This window comes from Micrasema longulum, unplaced genomic scaffold (genome assembly GCF_059751315.1).
Source record: "Micrasema longulum isolate JH-2025_06_02 unplaced genomic scaffold, ASM5975131v1 h1tg000301l, whole genome shotgun sequence".
Taxonomy (NCBI): Eukaryota; Metazoa; Arthropoda; class Insecta; order Trichoptera; family Brachycentridae; genus Micrasema; species Micrasema longulum.
In genome coordinates this window covers 826,580-850,824 of record NW_028277505.1, presented here as the reverse complement: position 1 = coordinate 850,824, position 24,245 = coordinate 826,580, and the positions used below count along the sequence as shown (strand labels likewise).

At 30.6% G+C, this 24,245-nt stretch overlaps 1 protein-coding gene across 1 annotated transcript in view; it reads left to right on the top strand.

Moving 5' to 3' along the window:
- The window catches only part of kek2 (leucine-rich repeat, immunoglobulin-like domain-containing kekkon 2 protein), a 494,704-nt gene that overhangs the window by 402,687 nt on the left and 67,772 nt on the right, over positions 1-24,245 (top strand). The gene's annotated exons all lie outside the window — the stretch shown is intronic.

The following is a 24,245-nucleotide window of genomic DNA, read 5'->3' as shown; positions in this document are numbered from 1 at the left end:
AGAAATGCGACTTTTGAAGGTAAACATAGGATTAACGGAACTTTGTAAATGTTCTATGTTATAAAACGAGGATTTATGTCCATAAATGCCTAATTTGAAGTAGTGTACAATATGAATATTATAAGGCCATATTTATACAATAACGTTATTGCCATATACATTAATATACATAGATAAAACAATCCGTATTGATAGTACGACTCCATCTTGATAAAAAATACCAACAATGTATACTACAAAGAAACGAATAAACGTACAAACAAAAAATAACAGCAGGGATGGAAAATACCTACAAAAAGGGAATACGGAAGTCTAGGCATTTACAAAGCCTATGACCTAAAATGAGCTGGTTTAAGAGGCCACTTTACACACTATGTAACATTCAACATTTTGCCTATGTTTGAACATCCATATTTCTTCAATTCTTCCATTTGTTGATCTTAGTAAAGTAAACGAGCTGAAAACTTTATTGTTGTGAAGAAATTAATCTTACTGAACTATTTCACACACCAGCCAACGCCTAAAAATTATTTGCCAATTTTTAAACTTCATTTTGGACCAGTTGGTTTTATATTATATTATATTTATATTATTCATAGGCCCGGAATGGCTAGCTATGATAATACAATAAATAAATTCTTCGTCATCATCATTCCCTTTCTGCACCTAATAGTGCATAGGGCACTACATTGGTAGATCAATCGCAAAGTATCTTGATCATTATTATCAAATAAAGGTAAGATGATCAGTTTTACGCTTCCGGTACCAGATCAGGGATTATGAAAAATCCTGGTGTGAAAACACTCTTTTAAATAAATATTTCAAATCAACCATGTGAGGAATCGTACCCAAGACTTGTTGTATGGTAGGCAATCGCGCTGACCATAACACCACGAGACCAATAGTATATTTTTTAAGTGCTTAAAAATTTTAAAACTATTGATTTTTTTGTAAAACAAAACCAATGTGTAATTTATTTTATAATTTTCACTCTGTTAAAAATATTTTTTAGTCAACATAAATGAAAAGAGGAATTAGTTTATAAATTGATTCGCAAACTCATGAGGTGTGTGGATAAATATATGTTTGTAAGGAAGCAACGGCCCAAAGTATTTTCTAAAACCAAAATTCACAAAAACAAGTGCGTTGAATTTTATTTGGGTCTCTAAATTATTATACGCCTGAGCATGAATAAAATTTTATAGATACTTTGAAGAAATAAGTAGTTTGTTATTCGGAATACTATGAATTTTTTTTTTGTGCTTACGAAAAAATTCTTGAGAAAAAAGTTTTATCTTTGACTATATACCGGATGTTAAAATATTTTATTGAAACTATTTAATAGAAACAGAAAACATTGTTTTTAATAAAAATAATATGCTCGTCTAGGCGCTTACAGACCTTATGTCCTGTAATGGGGTCTTTTCAGGTTTTTAAAAAAAAAAATATTTATAAATCAAATAACAGTATTTTACAAGTTTAAAACATGTGCATTACATTCCCAGGAGTTACAAGAAACAACTCAAGTTTAAATCTTAAACCATATATTGTTACAAAAAGTTGTAGCTAGGGACTTAAATTATATAAATATTAAAAAACAAACATGTTGAAAACAAAGAAATTAAGCAAGTTTAGCACCTTTATAACTAAATATAAGACAACAATATATTTATAATCCAAAAAACTTTTTAAGAAAAGTTGTGTAAGTTTTTCTGCTTGTGTAAGCACAAGTTTTTTGGGCTATGTAGGATTGATTACAGATAAAAAAATTATAATGAAAAATTTAAAATTCATGAACAAAAACGTAACGATAAAAACAATATTTTAATGAGAATTTTAGAAAATTACAATTTAAAAAAATATATGGGTAACTTGTAATAATTCCGATTTTATTAAAAACTTCACCACACAGTAGAATACATTGTAATATTTTTGATCTGTTCTCCGCTAGGTATAATAATTCAAAGCTTCAATGTTCGCATTACGTCAGTATCTTCCTTCCCATAAGCTACTTTCATCCCTTCCTTTTTGTGAAGTAGTTAGAAGCACAGGGATGTTTCTGGATAAAGACACTAACTCCGTTCTTGAGACACTTCCCCCGCCTCATGGGATATCAAATACCGGCTTATGATTATTTATAAATTAATATCATTATTCGAGAGACTTCACCGTTTTACTTGAATGTGTTCCCGTTTGGAAAATATTATTATCTTTTTTTTTTAATGGGCTTTACTCGCCTCGTAAACACATGTGTTTTAATTTACATTTATTTCATTATAAAGGAGTCTTAATATTGAGAGTATGGAATTCTAAACAACTGAGCACAAAGTTGGTTATCATTGGCTGCTTTAAGCAATCACGTAACACACTGTATGACAATACTAATAAACCAAAATCCTACTCTGCCCTACTTCGTCAAAGAGCCTGGAGCCTATGGGAACGCCTGAAAAGCTCCGACAACACGCTTCTCCAAGCCACTGCAGGGTGGCTCCATTCACCCCTGTTCGAATGATGGTTGTAAATGCTGAAACTCCCATAAAGACACAACATTAAATAATTTATTTAGTTTTTCTTATATTTACAAAAACTCATGCAATTATTTTTTTATTATATGACAGGTTGATTATTTTTTTTAAATTTTTGTTCTTCTGTCTTTTATTCGCATATAATACATATTATGTTATTATTTTTAAATCACCATAAGAAAATAAAATAAATTTTCATTTATGCTGTAGAATTCGCCATGCATTATTTAGCTATTTTAGAGGAAGGAAAAAATATTAAAATTATAGTTTTTTGGACGGTGCTATGTTTAAAACAAACCAATATATTTCTTACAATCAACAAAACACGTTTCTTGTGAGCTAACTTTCAAGTATTTCTGTAAAAAAAATTAACACGTTTTCCTCATAGGATCCTCTCATTTAAACACATATCATAACTTTTATATTTGGAATATTTCACTTCCAATTGAAACGTTGTTGATGGTTTGAAGTAAATCTTATTTCCCTGGCGTACTAGGATACTTTTGTTGCTGACTGTTTGTAATGGGCACACAATCTTTCCTCTTACCATATTTTGAACTGATGTCAGAGCTTTCCTAACAAGAACTAACAAAACTTATATACGTTCTGAGGCCGCAATTGTGCTAAATTTTAAGAAGAAAAAAAAACTTTGATTAAGCACAAGATAAACAATTTTTTGTATTACTTTACACACAGTGTAACATTTGCCAGTCTTCATACTTTGCATAATCAGATTCATACTTTACATACTCAGATTCATACTTTACATAAATTACTTTCTATTTTTTATTATCAAAAGAGTTTAAAAAAAAAGACTTATATGTTATAAAGTATTCGTACGAAACCACTCTTCTGTATGAATATAAGTTTCAATCTCGTGGTTCCAGGCCATGACTGTCATAAAATAGAATTAGAATCTAAATAATTATGCGGACGACCATATTATGTGGATTTGCTACTTAAGCTAACATTCGATCAAAATAATATGTTTCAAGGGTTCTCAAAAGGCGCTTGTACCAGAGAGAGATCGCACGCAAAGTTGTCGCTGCCAGCTCTACTCTACTTGGTGGTGGAATTAATTAGTATCAGCACACGGGCGTGGGTTGAGTGGACTCGATATGGTACTCAGGAGTCCTTTAGAGGGAACTAACTTTTCGGATGAACAAAGTTTAAGTACTAGCTACTACCACCCTACAACTTTCTGCTGCCCTGGTTACGATTGCTTTTCCCGTCGATATTCGCAGTTGTTTTGTCGCTAAATATTCATCAGATCTTTGTTGACGATCGAGAAAACATTATTTATTCATGTATTACGCCTTATGGGCATTTTTAAGGACGATTAACATTATTCATAACATAAGATTTTTTAAATATAAAACCGTAAACAGTAAAATATATTTGATGTCATATTAGGGAAGATATTAATATTTATATTTAATATATAAAATTGAACTAGGTGAGAATAAAAGAGGGAGAGATATTATAACATTGAATTTCATTCAGTGGTTGCACATGCAGACAACTTGTTATTATTTCTATTATATGGATAATCAATATAGCGCCATTTTTGTGAAAATAACCTCAAGGGCGCTGTGCAATTAATAATGATCCTAGCACGTTTTGCAGCTACAAAGAGCATAAACAAAGAGCATGTCCATTGTAGATATTAAAAGTATATACTATGGTTTGTGCAACTCTGTTTTGGCCTACGGATGTATTTGTTGGGGAGGAGCTGCCAAGACTATTCTTGATCCCTTGGTTAAGGTACATAAATCAATATTGAGGATAATATTGCGAAAACCGTACAATCATCCGAGTTAAGGCCTTTTCAAATCCTTAGACGTCCTTGGCTTAAGGCAAATCTACATGAGGAAAGTAATACTTGACATCCACGAAAATAGGAGCACTCAGGTGATTGTGAGTCATACGCACTTAACCAGGAGTACAGTAAGAAACGATTTGGTGATTCCAATAGCACGTACAGCGGTATTCCAAAAATCATTTCTATATAACGGACCTAAACTATACAACCTGATACCGTCTTTTTGGAAATCTGATAAACCATCAGTTTTGAAAAGAAATTTAAAAATTTGGTTGACAGACATTGGAAGTAAGGAATCGGAGAATTTATTGAAGATAGTAATCTAAATATTATGCTATCCCACTGAATCATATATAAATTTATTGTATTTTCGCATGTGCATATATATCGTGTATGAATGTGTGTATATATATGTATATGTATGTATATGTGTGTATATATGTATGTATGTGTATATGTATGAACGAAGTATGTATGCTTTATATTTGTGTATTTAATTGTATTTTTACATTTAATGTAAACTATTTTTTTTTTTCTTTTCTTCTCTTTTGGGCTATAACTGTTTTTTTTTTTATTTCTTCAATATAGTTTTTTTTATTTATAGGAAAAATATTCGTAAACCATATTTGCCGCAACAAATCGGTTTCTTAGAACAGGCATTTGCCCATATAGGAACCGATTGCAACATTAGGCGTATTAATATTTCTGGCTTGCCGACCCTTCATATACTGAGCCTACTCCTAGTACTAGCAGAATTTTGCCAGAGTGTTTTTTGTGCCATTTTGTAACATTGTATGTATAAACTAATAAATAAATAAATAAATAAAATAAATAAATAAACGGTTGGAATCCTAGATACTCGTTTCCAATTATGATGTTTAACAATAATTATAACATATAAGAGCTGTATTACAGCACGTCTTGCAGCTACAAAGCGCATACACAGAGCGAAATCTATCCCCAAATTACATTTCATTTTTTAATTGACAATGATGTTAGGTGTTTTAATATGTTATTTTTAAAAAGAACTTTTCAAAAATAGGAGTAAGATTACAACGCAAGAGTCTTGCAGTACTGAGAGCACGGATGGTTGGAATTCTTGACCCCATTTACAAAATTCAGGCGTTTGATAGTTGATAACATTTACCTATTAAAACTAGATTATCAATCGTCCTGCAGCTACAAAGCGCATGAATGAGTAAAATTCTAGCTGCTTAATATTAAATCAATATATGTACAAAAATAAACATAGGTCAGAATTGTAAATTTGTCAAGTATTCATGATAAAAAGTGAAAAATAAAAAACTGAACAGATAAAGCACCGTTTCAATACTAAAGATAACAAAACAATGAAAAATATCCAAAGGTAAGCTTTCGTAGATTGTTAGTAGTTTGTGTCGCACATGTGGCAAACAGACTGTTCGTTTATTCCTGGAAGATAGTAGATGCCCATGTGTAGATACTGAGGGAATAGATGACGCCTATTGTTCCAATGACTTGGTATCCATTTTGGCCTGTGTAGTTTTGTTTTATGTACGCAATATTCCAGCTCAATTTTTTTTTTTTTTTTTACATAAATATAAGACAAAGAGAGTATATAAGTAAGAGTAGTTTGAAGATTGATGATTGGTGTGTCATTTTGCCCCGCCTTCTCCTGTACTGGGCCAACGTATAAAGCTTTTAGATGCTCACTCCGAATACAAAACATTTCAAACTTATCATAAGCAATTTGTTTATTAACATTTACGGATTTACTCGCTTATAATTATTGTTATTTCATGTGTCTGAATTGTCGGTGATGACCGTCGTCGTTTACCTTTTGTCATAATTGTCCGTATTGCATGATCCATTTTGTCGGAATTCCCTTTAAGTATCTGTTTATGTTTATTTTGATCAAATAGAGTAACTTGTATTTAGCCTTTTTATTCGCTGAGAAAAGAAATCTAGTGATGTATTATAAACTTTTAAAAAATAACTTGAAATCTTAGCGATGTTACTGTCGTTAGGAGTCCACCCAACAAACTAGGACCGAAGGGTCCTTACTCGTAACACTGAGCTAGTTGACAACATTGAAATACTGTGCGGAGGTAGAGATAAGTGAGAATTGACATCTTCATCATCTTACCTTAAAACGGTCCCGTAAAGTAATTCTAGCCTGGATGACTGATGACCAAGGACTAGAACGTTAACAATGGTAATGTATCCAGAACGCATTTGTAAACTCTTGTACTTGTTATTTTAATTTTATTTGGAATGTCAGGTTTACCTTCATAAATGAACAAATGCATGACTAGAAACTGTCAGATTTTCTTTCCCAACTTTGGCAGTACCAATTATGATGCATCACAATACTCTGTAGAGAATTTTAAAAAATGAAAATGCGATATGCAGCGATGTTGATCACTTAAACACAAATATTTTTTGGTAAAAAAAATTTTTCATCTTTAAATTCAATAATTTTGTTTTGTTTATTTATAAATGAAATTCATATAAATATTTTTTTTTGTAAAAAAATATTTTTATCATATTGTTTCTATAATTTTTTAATTTTTTCATCAAGATCGTTATTCAGTAAATTATTATCTTAAGAATGCTTTTTATGTATCAAACGTTTAACTTACTTTATTTTGTTTCATTCTGTTTTATTTCGTTTCTTTTTATTAAGTTCATTAACATTTTTTTTTAAAACACTTAACTGTATAAAATGTTTTTTCTTTTAATTTTAGGTTTTATTTCCTTCATTTCAATTTATCCTTGTTTTCCTTGTTGAGTATTTATATTTATTGTTTAATATACCTTTAATTATATTTACTTTAAAAAAAATGGCAGAATAGGCGTATGTAAATAAAAATTGTCCATGAATTATTCAGAAATAAATAAATAAAAATGCACAAAATAGCACGGGTGAAAAGTAGATTTCGGTGACCCTAAAATAATGGAAAAGTCACAAAAATATCCCCTAAACATACAGTAAAGCCCAAAGGTACCATTCTCAATAAAGGGTTCATATTGTTGTTGTTTGTTATTATTGGTTAGAGTGGTGAAAACAAATTTATTTAAAGCCTCATCAGATGTGTAAAGGCTTTGGATAACAATATTCTGATTGGTGTATGAATGGGGGGACACTTTAATGTACATATTATTTTATTCACATTAACCGAATTGAATCTATACAATCAAAATTTATATCGTATTGCAGTTTTAGACGGTTGACTTGAACTGAACTTGACTGAATACAGGTCCAGATGAATCTACAAACTTACCTAAACTCCAAACTCTCCAAATTCGCAGGAACATGGCTGACACCATTTTATGTATAAAACTTTAAATAACATGATATATTGCCCTCAGGTTTTATCATTTATTAATTTTAGAGCCCCAACAACGCAGACCAGAAACCAATACCCTTTAAAATTTCTAAATCCTTCAAATCTCATTTGTTAATAGAACACGTTATATGTGTAGTCAGAAATTAACTTATATTGATATTAATAAGATATCTTTAACTTCCTTTAAAAATGGAATTTCAAAAAAAAAATCAAGTTATGATGTTGCGCCTTGAATCCGCAGCCTATATTATCGTCTACTTAGAGGTTAAACTCATTATTTGCATAAATCATGTTTCTGAGATAATAAGATTCAAAATATTTTTTGACATTTTCTAAATATTTTACTTATTTTTAAATGAATTGAAATTTATTTTTAGCAAGAGTGGAAAATATTTGTCTTTAGATTTTTATTAATTTTTACTTTACTTTAGTTTTGTTATTGCTTTAAAATTAAAAATTCTCAATTGAAGAATTGTACCTGTCATGTAAAGATGGCCCATCCCTGTAGCTTTCTCTTTTTATCGCGCTGATATTTGGGAGAAAACGATATCCCTCCGCTTATCCCCTCTTACCGCCCATCCAAAAGATAGCGTTTAGTGGGCTATTGTTAGAAGGAAGCAATATATACATATTAAACCATTGACAAGTAAAATGCACTAAGTCATTTAGTAACTTTAACCTGCAAAATTTATATCGATTTCAACAAGTAAAAATCACAATTAATTTTACTTCTCACAAAAATTTGAAATAATGTAATTTATGGTTTTTGTGGGATTTTATTTTACTTTAGACAGATAATGACTTTTACATATCATACATTGAATGTAGATAATGAATTTTGTACACTCAACTCATTTTTGCTCAATATTGCAAATAATGAGTTTTACCTCTAAGCAGACGATATGCAGGCTGTGTGAAGTTCTGTATATAGGTACATAATAAATGTACTCTGTATTGTCAATTGTCGTTGTATTATATATTATAATGTGCTACTGTGTGACCAATATTCAAAAGTAGATATATTTTTAATACTATGTATTACATTTACATTTTTAGTAATATTATAAATTTTGTTAGATTTTATTTTATGTTTTGTATAATTTTTTTGTGACAACATTTACATTAACAATATTTTGTGAAAGTCTATTATTGGGCTTAATGATAAGTATTTATAATATAATTGTGTCTTTTACATTTATAAATATCTATTGGCTTTCCAATGAAATGAAATTTAACATTTTTTTAAAAGAAAAGGGCGATAAAAAAAGGAGAACAAACAATGGTTTATGTAGGGAGAAGAAGTGTTATGTTATAACTAACAGACCAAAGATGATGAATTGAGAATCTAAAATTTATGATTTATTTATATTCATGTGGGTGAGTTTAATTTGATTGAATTATTTTGAAACACATTTTGATAAACTAAAAAAAATGGATTAAACTAACTGGTTTAAAAATAAGTCTTTTCAAGGTTGTCTAGTACATGAAATACAGACCTCATATAAGTTATTTACATCGTGAATGATTTGATAATCATCATAAAATTCTAAATGACTGTAATTATTTAATCTCCAATCGGAATAGTCATCCATCGATTCACATCCCGACAGTGGTGATCCCGACGTGATATAAACATGCAACCTTTTGATCTAGAGTCAGAAACGCTACCGTCGCACGATACGCGGAAAAGAAGACAATATATTTCATGTTCTTTGTTTATTTGACAGCGCCCTTTGTTGGCAGGTCTCTCATTCCGTGCGATGTTCAGTTATAACACATTTACAGATAATGCAAAACGGTAACTAGAATTTAAAATTAACCAAGTAGCATAGTGTAAATGAGATTAACTTGTATTAATATCGTGTTTATATGCATAAATCATGTCGTCAATATGTTTCATATTTTAATTTCCATATAAAATATGTACGGAATTTTTAATAATGTGAAATTAAAAATCAAAATGCAGCTTAAGTTCCGAGAAATTTTTTTAACGATGTAGGTGATCATATATTGTGTTCTTTAATACATTATGTCAGTTTCGCTAATCTCTCCACAGCCCTTATCTATTCCTCGATTTTTTTCTTTCCACCCTGTTTCTCTCACAATCAACTAACGACACCCCCTTATCCCTTAATGAACGCATTTCCACAGCATTTAGCCTGCTGTCACGTTTCTCCTCCATTTTGCCGTAACCTGTCATGTAGTTATACAAACCTTACATACAATAAAAGCACTTAAATGCATTAACGAAGACGTGCTTATGATGTTGTTTTCAGAGAGAAGTGATAATGAGGCTAAAAATTTTTTTGAAAATGCGTATTACCGAAAAGCAATGATTTTTTTTATGAAATACTGTGATATACAATAAAGCACCCAAATATTAACCTGGGCCCCAATTAAAATGGGAAGTTGAAAGAGAATCTTCAATTATCTATAAAGTGAAATCGAATTTTCCGTACAATAATGCATATATTTGTTCAAAATTTTATATTTCCTTGTCAATAAGGTAGATTTTAAATCTTTGAAAAAAAAAATTATGCCTTAGCATCTTAGAATCTTAATTCACATTTTTGTACGGATAATTCGACTTTACTTTTCGGACAATAGTGATATCAATTTATCTTTTTTACATTTTAAAAGTAATAAGGGTCTATGAAATACTAAAGAGTAAACAAATTTTTTTGCTAATTATTAGTAGCATAAAAAATATTTTTAAATTTGTAATTTTGAATTCCCGCAAAACGGTCATTCCATTGGCCACGCCCCTAATACGTCACGATTCATGTTTATTTGTTCCTGCCCATTCAAATTTGTTAAGACCACTGTCACAAATCTTGAAGTCTCAACGACCAAGGGCAAACATGTCGCGTTTTTGTAGAGAAATATTTTTGAAATTTTTTAAAAATTTTTATTATTTTTAAAAAAATATTTATCTATAAAATCATTTTTCTACAATATCCATATTGATTTCGAAAATACAATTAATTATTCTAAATCCATTTCATGTATTTTTATCGGTGTTTGTAGTATGTGATATTTCCCTATTGAAGATAACTCGATGACTTAACGTTTTAATCGGGGCCCTCGTGATTTTACAATACTGAATACAAGTTTAAACAGTTAGCAAACATAAGCATTAAGTTTTTTTCTGGTCCAGTTATGGATGTATTACGGTAGTATTTTAATAATGTATAGTCAACAACATTTTCTCAGATACATGTTCACGAATTAACGTCACAGGAAGTGACGAGTCGGTCTTTCGCGACGCGACTGAGGATCGTGACCACTAAGTCGTGCTTTCTTGACTGCAGCTCTCTACTTGCAAGGTGACTAAAAATACCAGAGAATTCGTCTGAGGCATATGATTGAGAGTGTCCGTTAGCTTCAGTTCCTGTAAAATGGAGAGGTTGGTGCGTCTGGATGCCCAGGGTATTCTGAGCATAAACCTCCAGCAACACATCGCATTCGCATTGCGTTCTTTTGCCCTTATTGTCTTTGTTTCCGCCCTATATAAAAAAAAAAAATTCTTTTAAGAAATTAAAGATATGGCTCTGTCCGCCAGTATCTTTTCCGAGCTTACCATTGCTTTTTTTGCCGTCTCAGCTATTTAATTGATTTCAAGCTCGCAGTTGCTATTGTCATATATTTTTTACCAAGTAGAAATAAAATAACAACTTTTCTATCAGATGAAAAATAAACAAAGGAAGAAGTTCTTTTGTGTTAGCGAAAAAAAAATGTAAATTAAAAAAAAAAAACAAAGGAGATTTAATTCTAGTAAGACTAGTAATGATTTAATAAACTGTTAAGTAAATGAATAAATGAATACATATTTACTTGTGTTTTTTTTTAGTATTTTTAAAACTAAGAACGGTTTAATTACACATCAAGATGGGTTGTAGTCCCATGGGCAGTGTAGCTCGCTTTGGATCATGAAGTACGAGGATTCAGCCCCGTCATCTACTATAAATGACTTGTTTAACATTTTGTTCCGTGGTTATTTACAACATAAATAAAATGGCCATACCATTAAAATATGGGGGTGCATCATAAAATCAATAAAAAAAAACATGTTTGGAAAGGAGATAGTTTTGGCGATCTACCTACAGTGCATAAAAGTTGTGTGATAAGCCTATGCTAATGTGTCTGTGCCTATCGGTGAACCAAAAAAAACATTACAAAAGCTTCAAATATTTAAATTGTCTAAAAATCTTAAGTTCGTTTTAATGTTAAAACTTTCTTAATTTCATTAAAATTAAAAAAGAGCAATCTTAATTCTAAGATGCAATACGAAACCTTGGAGTTTAAAATGAAAAGTTTTTAATGTTTTATTTTTTATGATTTATGAAAAACTTAACCATTATTGCTGCTGAAGTTTAAACAAATATTTCGAACCCTAAGACAAACTTTCACAAATGGATTTGTAGTTTTTTAATCGTTATGATAAGAAATCATTGTATTTCTCAGAAAACAAAAATTGTATTTTTTTTAAATTTTATATTTTTTATTAACATATAAATTATTAAGTTCTGCCGAACTGCATAAAATACAGTTCGTCAGCAGGTGCTTATAGTTAAGTTCTATTATTTATACAGAATCTTATCTTTTAAACTCTTATTACTATGGAAAAAAAAGAAAATATGTACATCGCAAATGAAAAATTGAATAAATAAAAAAGAAAAACACAAAAAAAAACAAATTAACAACCACGTTCTAAAAGCCAGATTCTCAGCAGACGTCTTCCTCTTGAGCCAGATAAGTTTTTTTATTTTTATATTTAATGGGAGAATATTATACATTTTTGGTATATTGTACTCTAGTGTTTTTTTCCCGTTTTTAATATTAAATTTAGAGAGAGCTAGTCCATCTACACTAGTGAACCAAGTATTATATACATGCTCCAATTTATTTCTATATTCAGATAGAGACGCATGTTGAGAAACCAGCTTGGATCATAATAAAGCTTTAACGGATAAAATATTATATAAAGACACGATATTCTAATAAATAAACAAAAAACCGCAATAACAATTCAACAAGCGTACTATTTTTTTAAAATTAAGCACTTCGTTTTTGGCAGAATTTCTCGAAACTTAAATTAAAAGCAACATTTCTCTCAGTTGTTATATATACATTATCCGTTACCCATTGTGTGGTAACCCATCCCAAGTAAATTATTATATTTATATAACTCGTTAATATAATAAAAGATAATTTAGCGGAGAGCACTTAAATGCGGTATAAAACTATTCTCGCTGTCCCAATTTCAACTCTTTTTCAGCCATTTTATGGGCCATGGAGTTAGGGCGGCCGATTTCGCTAAACCAATTACAATTTTAATTTTTATATGGTTATTTCACAGTAGCGGCGTAATTGGATTCCAGATAATAGGATCTTTTAATTTTATGTCCGTTATTGTATTATGCATACTGTAAATAACGGGTTTGTGCTTTTGGGAAAATATTTTGCGGACATTTTATAAAGCTATTAAAGTCCGTGCGGTTTTCAATTAACAGAAAAATCGTTTGACTTGATTACTTCGGTGTAGTGGTTTTGTAAAACGTTGTAATGTGTTTTATATTGTAATAAATTTATTATTTAATTTATAATAACCTTATTTTCAGATTCACATCAAATTTTATATTCATTCATTTCATAAGGAAATCATTGAGCTATTTTTTTTTAGCTTTCTAAAAAAACTTGTCATTAGCCTTGTGAATGCCTGAAATTCCATATTCCCTTCTCAAAGAGGTGTTTGCCAGTTAAAATACACAAGTATGGCAATGCATTGTTGCAAATGTCCACTTGATGAATTACACGGTATGTTTTTTTTTGTTTTAAAATTAACTAAAAATATGCGCTCAAATTGACAGAAGCCTCTTGATGGTTATATCCAGTACTCGTTTACAATAATTTGGACATGCCGAAAATGCTGTTGTATAAAACTGGGACACAGTTAGTCGTTTGGGGAAAAGGAAATAACAAAACTCGTAAAAATATTTTCACGATTTGCGATTCCGATATCGAAGCGGAATTGATAATTAACGTCATTAAAATAAAATATAACGAGAGTTTGAAATTTCTCCGTAGTCAAGTATTTCACAACGACTAGAGTTGTGCGGAGAATCGAGGGGTAATGTGTATTGAATGACGATCGCTCCTCATGTTTCGTGCCGGTTTTCAATTATTGGGGGTTCGAAATGTGTATCTAATTAAAAGGATGCAGATTTCCTAATTATTCAAACGTCACTAATATCGCACTCCACAAGAACCCAGACACACTACCAAACTGATATTGGAAATGCGATACTGGTAAAATAAATTTGTTAACCCCGCGTACATTTTGACCAAAACTTTTTGTACATTTATACATGTTTATTTGAGCATAAATATAAATATATTCATCCGCATCAGTGGCGCTACAGGCTTTTGTAGACCCTGACTTCTTGAATCTGTCTCTATTCCTCCCTGCACCCTGCAGCTCTTCTCCAGTTCGTCAGGCCAAATGCTTTAATGTCACTTTCCACATTATCCAGCCATCTTAATTTTGGTCTGCCTCTGCTTCGTCTGCCTTCCGGAGTGGTAAAAATAATATTTTTGGGGTTTGAATAAATATATTATGAGACAAAATGGTACAAATAACGCTCTGGCAAAATTGGTTTGTTCAATGAATAAGAGGAGGGAGAGGTTATAAAAAGGAAAGGGTTATTGTTAGACGTTAAATGATTGGTTAATTTTTACATCAAAAAGTGGGTTATATTGAAAAGACATTTGATTATTTATTAGGGATATATTAATTTTTAAAGCTTTTTTAATGTGAAACACCTCTATGTTTTATCATTTATGTCTTTTCTCTTGAAGTCTCAAAACCGGTAGACATTAAAAGTCAGTAAGCGTTAAATACTAATATTCACTCACATTAATTAAAATGTTCGAGCGCAAAGTTACTATTTTGAACATTAATAATACAACACAACACCCTGACCAATAGGGAAATATCACAAACTGCTAATACAAAAAAAAACAAGTGAAATGTATTTAGAAAAAAATAAAAGTATTTTTAAATCAATATGGATATTGTGGCAAAATGTTTTCGTGCATAATATTTTTATCTCATTGTGAAAACGTATGTCTCAATAAAAATGCGACATGTTTAACCTTGACAATTGTGACGTCAAGATTCGTGACGATAACCTATTTAAATTTTAATGGTCACAAACAAAGTTTAAAACTTAACCGATCGGGACGTATTAGGGGCGTGGCCAATACATGAATGAACCGTTTTCACGGGAATTTAAAATCATAAATTAAAAAAGGTTTTTTTATGCTGTAAAAATACATATTTTTTACTCGACAGTATTTTAGACACATAGTACCTACAGTTTCACAGTTTGCCGATTAACTAACTGCGCCTGTCTTTAAATATTTGTTTTTTGTAAACCCAGCTACTTAATTGTCCTTTTTTTCCGTTCTCAGATCATGATATTTAGAACATATACACACAAAAAAAAAAAAAAATATCGCCTAAAAAATGTATTTATTTATTGACGGACATTGTCCATTATTGTTTTCTAGGCATAGATCACCCTGTGATGTCGCGTTATATTTTTATTTTTACAGAATTTAAAAGTACCAATGAAACTATGAATTTCTATTTCTGACAGTATTGTTTTCAGGATGGTTCTAAACATTTTTTTAATTTTCAGCAAAGAATACAATCCAATAAAATACAACACGACGTGCATCCAGTCAAACTTTAAAGCACCTTGCACAAATCAGAACCAGCCTTTTTCAGAAGACGGAAATCACTTGGAAACTATGTAATATCCAGAGAATTGCATTCTTATTCTTTTACTTATAACGTCATTTTAAAAATATTATTTGCATTTTTTAAAAGACAATATAATTGATTGATGAGACAGGCGCCGTGGCGCAGTTGGTTAGACAGCCAACTATGAAACTGGCGTCGCGGGTTCGATTCCCCCCAGTTGCAAGAAAAAAATCCAAATCTCAATTGGTCTGGGTATCGTGGTGTATTTTTCGTTACCACCTTCCATATTCTCTTTTTTCCACCTGCTAACAAGCCTCAAAATAGAGGCAAAGCGGGTTATTTCTTTTAAAAAATAATATAGTTAATACTTTGTAACAAGAAAAGTCTTTACTGAACACAAGAAACTCCCTAGCAGGACATGAAACACTAAATGCACATTATTAAATCTGTAATAATTAACTCTGCTCCAACTTGATTTACATTTTTAAATATTGACTTATTTACAACTCGTTGAAATTGGCCCTTAAAATGTAATATTTGGGTAAATCAAAAGGACTCAAATATTTATTATTTTTATAAAAAAACAAAATTGTCTTGATAAATATGTTATATTTTTTAAGAAGGATTTATTCAAAACCAATACTATCCTATATTTCAAATTGTTTAACTTAATTCGACATGTAAAATAAAATAATAATGATTCAGTCAACCAGTGAACGTAGAGAAAAATCTGAAATAATTTTGAATGAAAATGAATACAACTTAAATTTGTAATATGTAAAAATAAAGTAAATAGAAACTAGTAAATGAAATTCTTTAGAAGTTTTGTTCAAAGGCCTGTTTTTATACAAATATGCACTGTATCGATAGAATATAGGCTTTTGTATGCTGTTCGCATTGCTGATGCACAGTTCAAAGTATTTAGCTTTCCAGATCTCGGCTTGTTGAACAGGTAATATTGTAGGAATCATACGATTCACGACTATAATCCTTTATTGAAAACTTTCTGATAGATTTATGCTGTGTACAAATTCGTATTAAGAATTGCATTTATATCGCATGCCTCAGTGGTTTCGCACAGAACACAATGGATGAATGAAATTGACAACTTTGCATAAAATATGTGAAATTTTTCTTAAACGAGAACATATTAATAACGTTCTACATACTTAAAATGTATTAAGATAAAGTTGTTTAAAAATACATTTTTTTTATAATAAGCATATTATTTAACTGATATTATCTGTAAGATTCTTAAGTTGATTCCGCGAGTTATTTGATTGATTTAAAAAAGTTTCAAATTCATCAATTTTTTGAGTACCCATGTCAAAATGTTTGTAGACATGCTGGATTTTCTCCCTAGTGAGTTATTTAGATCCTTATTTGTTGCAACAGAGAGGGATCTCATTTTTGAGAAGGGAATATGGAAGTCTAGACATTTACATGGCTTATGGCTTGTCATTGGCTAGTTTATGTGGCAACTTTACACAGTGTGTAACATTTACCATTCTGCCCATGTTTAAACATCCACATTTCATTACCTTTTACACCTGTTGGAAAAAAAAATGCCTTAATCTTTTTTTTAGAAAACAAAATTAAATTATTATTTTTCTGTAATACTGGTTTTATTTCATAATTTAATTTTACCCACTTTGTATTCTTACTAATATTGCATAGATAGAATGATAGAATTTTAGCAAATCAGCTGACAAATTTCTAAAACTCACCCTTATTAGCCCCCTGATTTTGACCATGTACATTGCAATAAAGCAATATATATTATAGAATCCTCCTTTATAGTACACAGCCAACACACTTTTTCAATAACTTGGTCTAATATTTGACAGTCTAAAGATGCCTATTAGAGGATGAAAGCGCTAGTTGGTCAAATAAATAAGAAGAAGTGTACTACTTACTTTTAATTTCTATTTTAAATTGCAAGGAAATCCCATCAGGAGTTGTCAATATATAATTTAAATCGAATTGAATTATCGAATAAATTTGCTCACAGAATCACTTCTTACTCTTATTGAATCTTCTTGAATGCACGCTTTTTGTTTTTAGTATCCAAGAGATTTATTAATATCAGTATTTTCTTAAATCCTTTCACTTTTAAACATTTTTCTGTCTTTAAAAAAAGTCAATTAATTCTTACAATAAACAAACACATAATAAAAATAAAATTTCTCAGTCTAGACGAAGCTTCACAGCAAAAAACACGGTTTAAATTAATAATATAACCAGATTCAAAAGAATTTATAAACCAATTTTCAAAGTTCTTCAAGTGACTCAATATTGGATTTAAAAATCATAAAACGGCTCTTAGGATTTGACATGGAAGAATATTATAATACTGAAAATTTTGTAGAACGGTTTTTTTATAGAAATGTATTAACATATAGTCCTTAAGAACACTTTCCATTCTAAGGAAAAAAGACAAAATGGATTCCTCCTAGTAATCGAAAAAATACTTGTAAAATGGTTTATAATTGTTTGAAAAAAATATTTGAAGAGTAAAAAAAGTATCCAAAAATGGTAGTAGAAAAAAGTGGGTTTAAACCACTTTTTTCTGCCAAAATAAAGAAAGTTGATTTAATTATTTGCACGATCCTACAACAATAAATGAAAAATGTAAAAAAATCATTTAAATATTTTTCCTCCGAATTTTTAAAAAATAATTCACATATGTTATATTTTTAGTTCTATTATTTTTTGTCTGCTTTCCCCCGGGCAAACAGCAAACATTACAATTCATGGTTCTACAGTTTAATATAGTTTAATGTTATTTGATATGTTGGTCAGTTTACACGTGTGTTTTTTGATATTTGTTGTTTTTTTTCAGCTATAACCATAAAAATCCGGATTTCATGATTAAAACTTTACATGCATTCTTCCTCTAACTTCTTGTTCTATCGCTATGCTAACGGATGGCGCTACATTAGATCAGTGCTATTTAAGGTGTCATAGTGAGAGCAGGGCTGTGCCAGAAAGCACCCTTTCTTTTATTAAAAAAAAAAGTTTAAATTTTGCAGAAGACTTTTGTTATATTATTTAACAGTTTTATCAACACTACAATGACAATAATAACGACATTTTTTAAAAGTTGCAATTATAGCATTTTAGCTGGAGTATTCCTGGTAATCCTCTTAAGAAATCGAGAAATATTTTCACGTTCAGTATCGGAAAGGTAAAAATTTACACACACGCAAAACACTATTTAATTTACACAAATATACCTTACCTAAATTTATCTATAAATCTACGAATTTTACAAATTATTTATTTCTTTCCTCATAAAACAATCATTTTTCTAGAAAAGTGGAGATGATTAAATCTTCTCTAAGACTTTATCGCAACTAATAAAATATTTAAAAAATAAATAAAGCAAAGGTTGTTTTGAGTTCCTGTCAGTCTTACCTTAGGAAGCCTGAAATAAACCCCGCTTCTTTATAGCATTGAACACTTTTTAACATTAACCTAGGAAGCAGTCCGTTATTCATATAGTAAAAGCCAGAACATTGGAAAGAATTCTCTTTTTTTATATCTAGGACATTTGATCTCTATAACATAAATTTAATACTTTTATTTGGACCACATCTTAATACTACTCTCACAATTGATTTGAATATTTTATTTTTTTTAAATATAAAAATAAAAATATTTTAATTCTTATTATTTACTAAACTATTTAAATTTTTAGAACATTTACTAAAAGTCGTAAATAGCTTGCGCTGTAAAAATGGAAATGGTAGAGTAAGATTTGAATCTCGGACCTTTGGTCCGAGAGTCCACAATACTACCACGGGACCACAACCTGGTTCGAAAGATTGATGGTTCATGTTTATATCAGCGTAGGCAGAGTTAAAAACTCCGGATCAGAAGGACCATAGTTTGAATCCCGCTCAACCATAACTTGTGTTCTATTTTCTAATACGGTTATGTATAATTGAAAGATAGTGTCATTCAAATAGAAGTATTCGCATAAATCATTAAAAAAACTAATATATTTCCAAAAAAATATAGCATAATCATAATCAAAATTATTCCATTTGCACACCTAATTATTCATAGAGCACTGTATTGGTACACCAATGGCCGCGAACCTTGATCATTTTCGTGTTACTAAATGTTGTATCTAACCACTTAGCGACTTTTATGTCCACTGGTTTTGAAACATTCCTATCTCTTTGCCAGAATACTAATTAAACTAACATGCACATTCCACTTGTTAGTTTATTCAGTATTCTGACGAAGAAACGGGTACGTCTCGAAACCTGTGGATATAGAAAACCCGGTGAGTAGTTATGTATAATTATTTAAAAACACAGAATTAAATGTTTTACAACAAAGCGATTGCTTATACTAGCTACGGTACCACAACACGATTCATTAAAAATACATTTATTCATATTATTATTAATGATTGGGATCTGACTTCAACTGTACCGAATTTAGTTAAATTGTTAACTATAAACTTAAATTGATATGCACTGTTTTTGTTTTTATGTAAGTCGATTTCTAGCACTTTTGATTGTATTAAACTATATTTACACAGTTTCTGGAAGGTGTTTAAATTAATTCTGGGTTCTTCGCTACAAGATCTGATTTATTAAAATACACGGTGTTCGCGTAAAGTAATAAGAATTTCTAATAGAATTAAGGTTCACAATTCTCGAAACAAAAGAAGAGGTTGTGGGAGAGAAAATCACAAAATGTCTGTTGAGTTTGTGGAGGCTGGGTATATAAAACAATTATCACTCGAGGGATTTCTGTACATAGATGTCCCTTAAACATCTCAACCACAGTGTCCTATCGGTTTTCCCAGTCATTCAATGTCTTTAACCCTTTTGTTACTGTGCCAAGAACATACTCGCGTTCCAGAGCGGTGTAGTTATTACACATGCAAAAACATGAGAGATTTTAAATCGGAAAAACGAAATATTCATACGCAACCGCTTCAATTATTTAAAAGTCAAAGGTGATAAACTTTTTAATTGAACATGACAAAAACATTACTGGACGCTCGCAGCAGGATCGAGAAGACCCCCCTTAATGAAGCTCGGAGTGCTACTGGCGTCTAGCAGTGTAGTGTACTGGCTCTTGGTTATTAGCCTGGGTGATGCGTAAAATTGTCTCCTTTGCTCTCGAACATATACAAGTACATGTAGCATCGAGAGTGAGACGTAAAAATAATGTAAGACAATAATTATATTTTCGACACTTGACACTTGTGCAATATTTACACACATGTCCACCCTCATTCCAATATAACACCCACCTTCTCATTCACTTACACTCACACAAACAAACTAGTATGTATTGTACGGGTATTTGATGTATTTCTGTGGATATCTGTCATTGGTTTTATTCTCTGTATATTTTATTTGTTATATTTTTGTTACATGTATTTTGTTACTGTTGATATCCCCAATAAATAAATAAAATAAAAATAATAAAAAATATATATATTCGGAGCCCCTTTACTTTATACGCTGCAACTAGCGACACTTTGGTTGTGTTGGTGATTTGTCTCCGATTTCTGATATTTAATGCATTTTCTGTGCCCAAAAATTATTATTTATCAAATATTTTTTTGATATATCGTCGATATGATTATCATTTTTAAGTTTAAGATCTCTGATAGTTGTATAATTATTTATAGATATATTCAAGTTATTAGATGTTATATGTATTAGCTACATGTAACCGGGAAGAGAGGGTTTATACGACAGTCAATGTTTGCAGACATTACTTGAGATCACCACAGGTCGGATTGGTTTCTAAATCCCCAAATTACAGAACGATTAGCCACCTAAACTTAGTTCTTAGGATTAAATTACACAGCACTATAGAGAAGCCTCGATATTTCGCCAAAACAGAATTCATAATTTGGCTAATAACTATTTTGAACAATAAAAGGGAAATGGGAACTGCTGGAGACCGTAGTACATCATCATCATCATTCGTTTGCTCCCTAGTTGGAGCATATGGAGTTTACAAAGAGCCCCAGGCCAGCCCTCGTGCGCAAGTCAGGTTCGCGTCTCTTAGTTCTGACAAAAAATGCCAGTAAACAGACAGGACGTCAAGAACCCGATACTTTGTAAAGTAGGCAAGTGTTAAGGCCTTAAAAAGGCATCTTACGTAGTATATGATTCAGTTAACCTTTTCGCCTCCGCTTGATGACAGTAGTCACATACGTTTGTTGCATCCGTTCTCATATTTCTTTATTTATCACAAAGTGAATGGTGTAAGAACCGGGTTGTGTCGTGGACGGATTAAAGGTTTAAGGTTTGAACCCCGCTCTACAACAAATAAGTTACCATTTTCTATTAGTAAGTTATTTCCAACTCGTTGAAAATGGCCCCATAATTGAAAAGTTTTGTTAAATCATAAGAGCGCAAAAATTTAATTTAAGAAAAATATCACAAGTTATATTCAATGAGTTCTGCTGATAAGTAAATTGGCTTCCTATAAACTGAAAATTTTTCACAATGCTCAAGAAGCTTAGCAGTACAATTTAATCTTTTAATTTTTACCACTCGTAAGAAAACATTTACTTTTTCCAGTTTCCGTAGCACTGAACTTCCTCATTGTGAAGTCAATATGTTTTTGAAGAGCATCGCTAATTTTATAACGAAACCTGTTAACATTACATAAACCAGCCAATGACTCGTTATAATCTGTGTAAACTCCTGGACTTTCATATTCCCTTGAAATATAAAATGTTCTTCTTGATCCTTTCTTTTAAAATGTTCTCCATCTCTGTTGTAATTTGAGATACTTGTTTAGTTTTGTAACGAGTTTGCCGCGCCACTTTGGCGAGATGAAATATTATTCCCAGTGAAAAAACATTTTGTTTAATTCAAAGACAGTGGTTTTATCAAAAAACATTAATTTGAATAATTCAAAACGTTGAAAATATACCGAGATTAAATTTTAATAGATCTAGCAAAGTAATCTGGAGCGGAATTAAATTATAATAAATGATACTTCCGAATTGTTTCATAATGAACTGCCAGTTTATGAAGGCTGTTTTCAAAATAATATCTAAATAATTCATTTAATTGAGTAAAGCCAAACATAATGAGAAATTTAATATCGGGAAATAAATAATAGTTTTATTGGTAATGGGAAGCGTCAGCATTAAAAAACGGCTTTTTTAACTGTCTTCAAAAAAATTCAATATGAAATAAAAATAATCCTTTTCATTTTACACCAGATAAAAGTTAAGTTTTTTTATTTTTTTAAAAAAAATTACGCCTCTAAGACTGTTTTTTCTTGCAGAAGAGCACATTTTAATTTATTAATTTCATAAAGTTACATAAAATGATAAATGTTTTTTTTCCAAAACGATTAATATTATAACTGTAATAAAAAAAAGACTACGTATTATGCTAGGAGAGTGATTTACACCGTTACAAGTATAGTTATTTCAAATATACAATAAAATAACGAAAAATCTTACTAAATAAGGAGAAAAATAGACATTAATAACACGGTAATATTAATTGAAATAGAATGCTGGTTTTACTAGGGTCAAAAAACATATTTATATTTATTTGGTGACGTATTAGTTTTAGTCAGACAAGTTGTTCTAATACATAAAAGTGCTAGATTAAATATGAGACAACTGTACCTAAAAGAAGCACTTACACACTTCTGGTCGAACAATCAAGAGAGGTGTCAGCAAAATGTCCGTACGAGGTTTTAAAATTATGTCATACCCAAAACCCGTACGACTTTTGCTCAGAGACATCTCTCATTTATTATTTCAGTGTTTTATTTGAGAAGAGTGTATTAAGCTCTCAAGGACAAAAACTATTTTCTAGAAAGGAAGTTAAGGATTTTCCTTAGTGGGGGGGATTTGAGTAGGACACTCCTTGATCCAAATGTTTGAGTTTACTGTTTACCATACTGAAGTGCCATATATATACATATTTTTTTTTCATTATTTTTTATGTTTCGGATCCTTTATTCGTGGTGATATATTCATGTGTCTTGTGTCAATTTATTGCTAGTCCCATCTTAACACAGGACTTTTAGTCCAATGGAGCTAGAACATATGTCTCAAATAATGTACAATAAACTGAATTATGTAAATATTTTTTTTTTTTAATTTATTTTTTTTAGTTCATTGGGGAGATTATTGTGATACTTTATTCTTTTGAAAACAAAACTATTTTGCCCACGACTAATGTGAGATATTGAGCTAAAGCATGCCATCGTGGCGGGCTACTTGGCTCCTCTACAGCGGCCAGCTACCGGTCTGCCATCATCTGCGCAAATACCCATACACAAATACGAGTACAACAATGTTTTATACAATGATAATCAGAGCACTGTATGGGAATAAACCGTATATGTAATTAGTAGACATGAAACAATAATTTCGAGTTCAAATATACTACTTTTTTAGTGGGGTTACCATGTCAAGGCAGTTCTCGGGACCCAAATTCAGAAGCCGTTTTTTAACAAATAATTTTGATTGCTGTTCATTTGTATTTAATTTTATATCAAGAGGCATAGTATTGTAAATTGATTAGGTTTATTTTGTACAGCTACATAATGATAAGTTATTATGAATAGCTTTCTTCTTCTTCTTATTATTTGGCTTTTTCATCTCCCAATTATGAATAGCCAAAACTTTTGTTTTTTTTTCTTTTTGTGGTAGAGTAGAGTTTAAACTTTGAGTTTGACTCGACTTGACTTGACTTTGAGTCCAAGACACTAGCCGCGGGACCATAATTGGGTTCTCAAATGCCATAAACTCACCCTTAAACTCTTGTGTGGCATAAAAATAC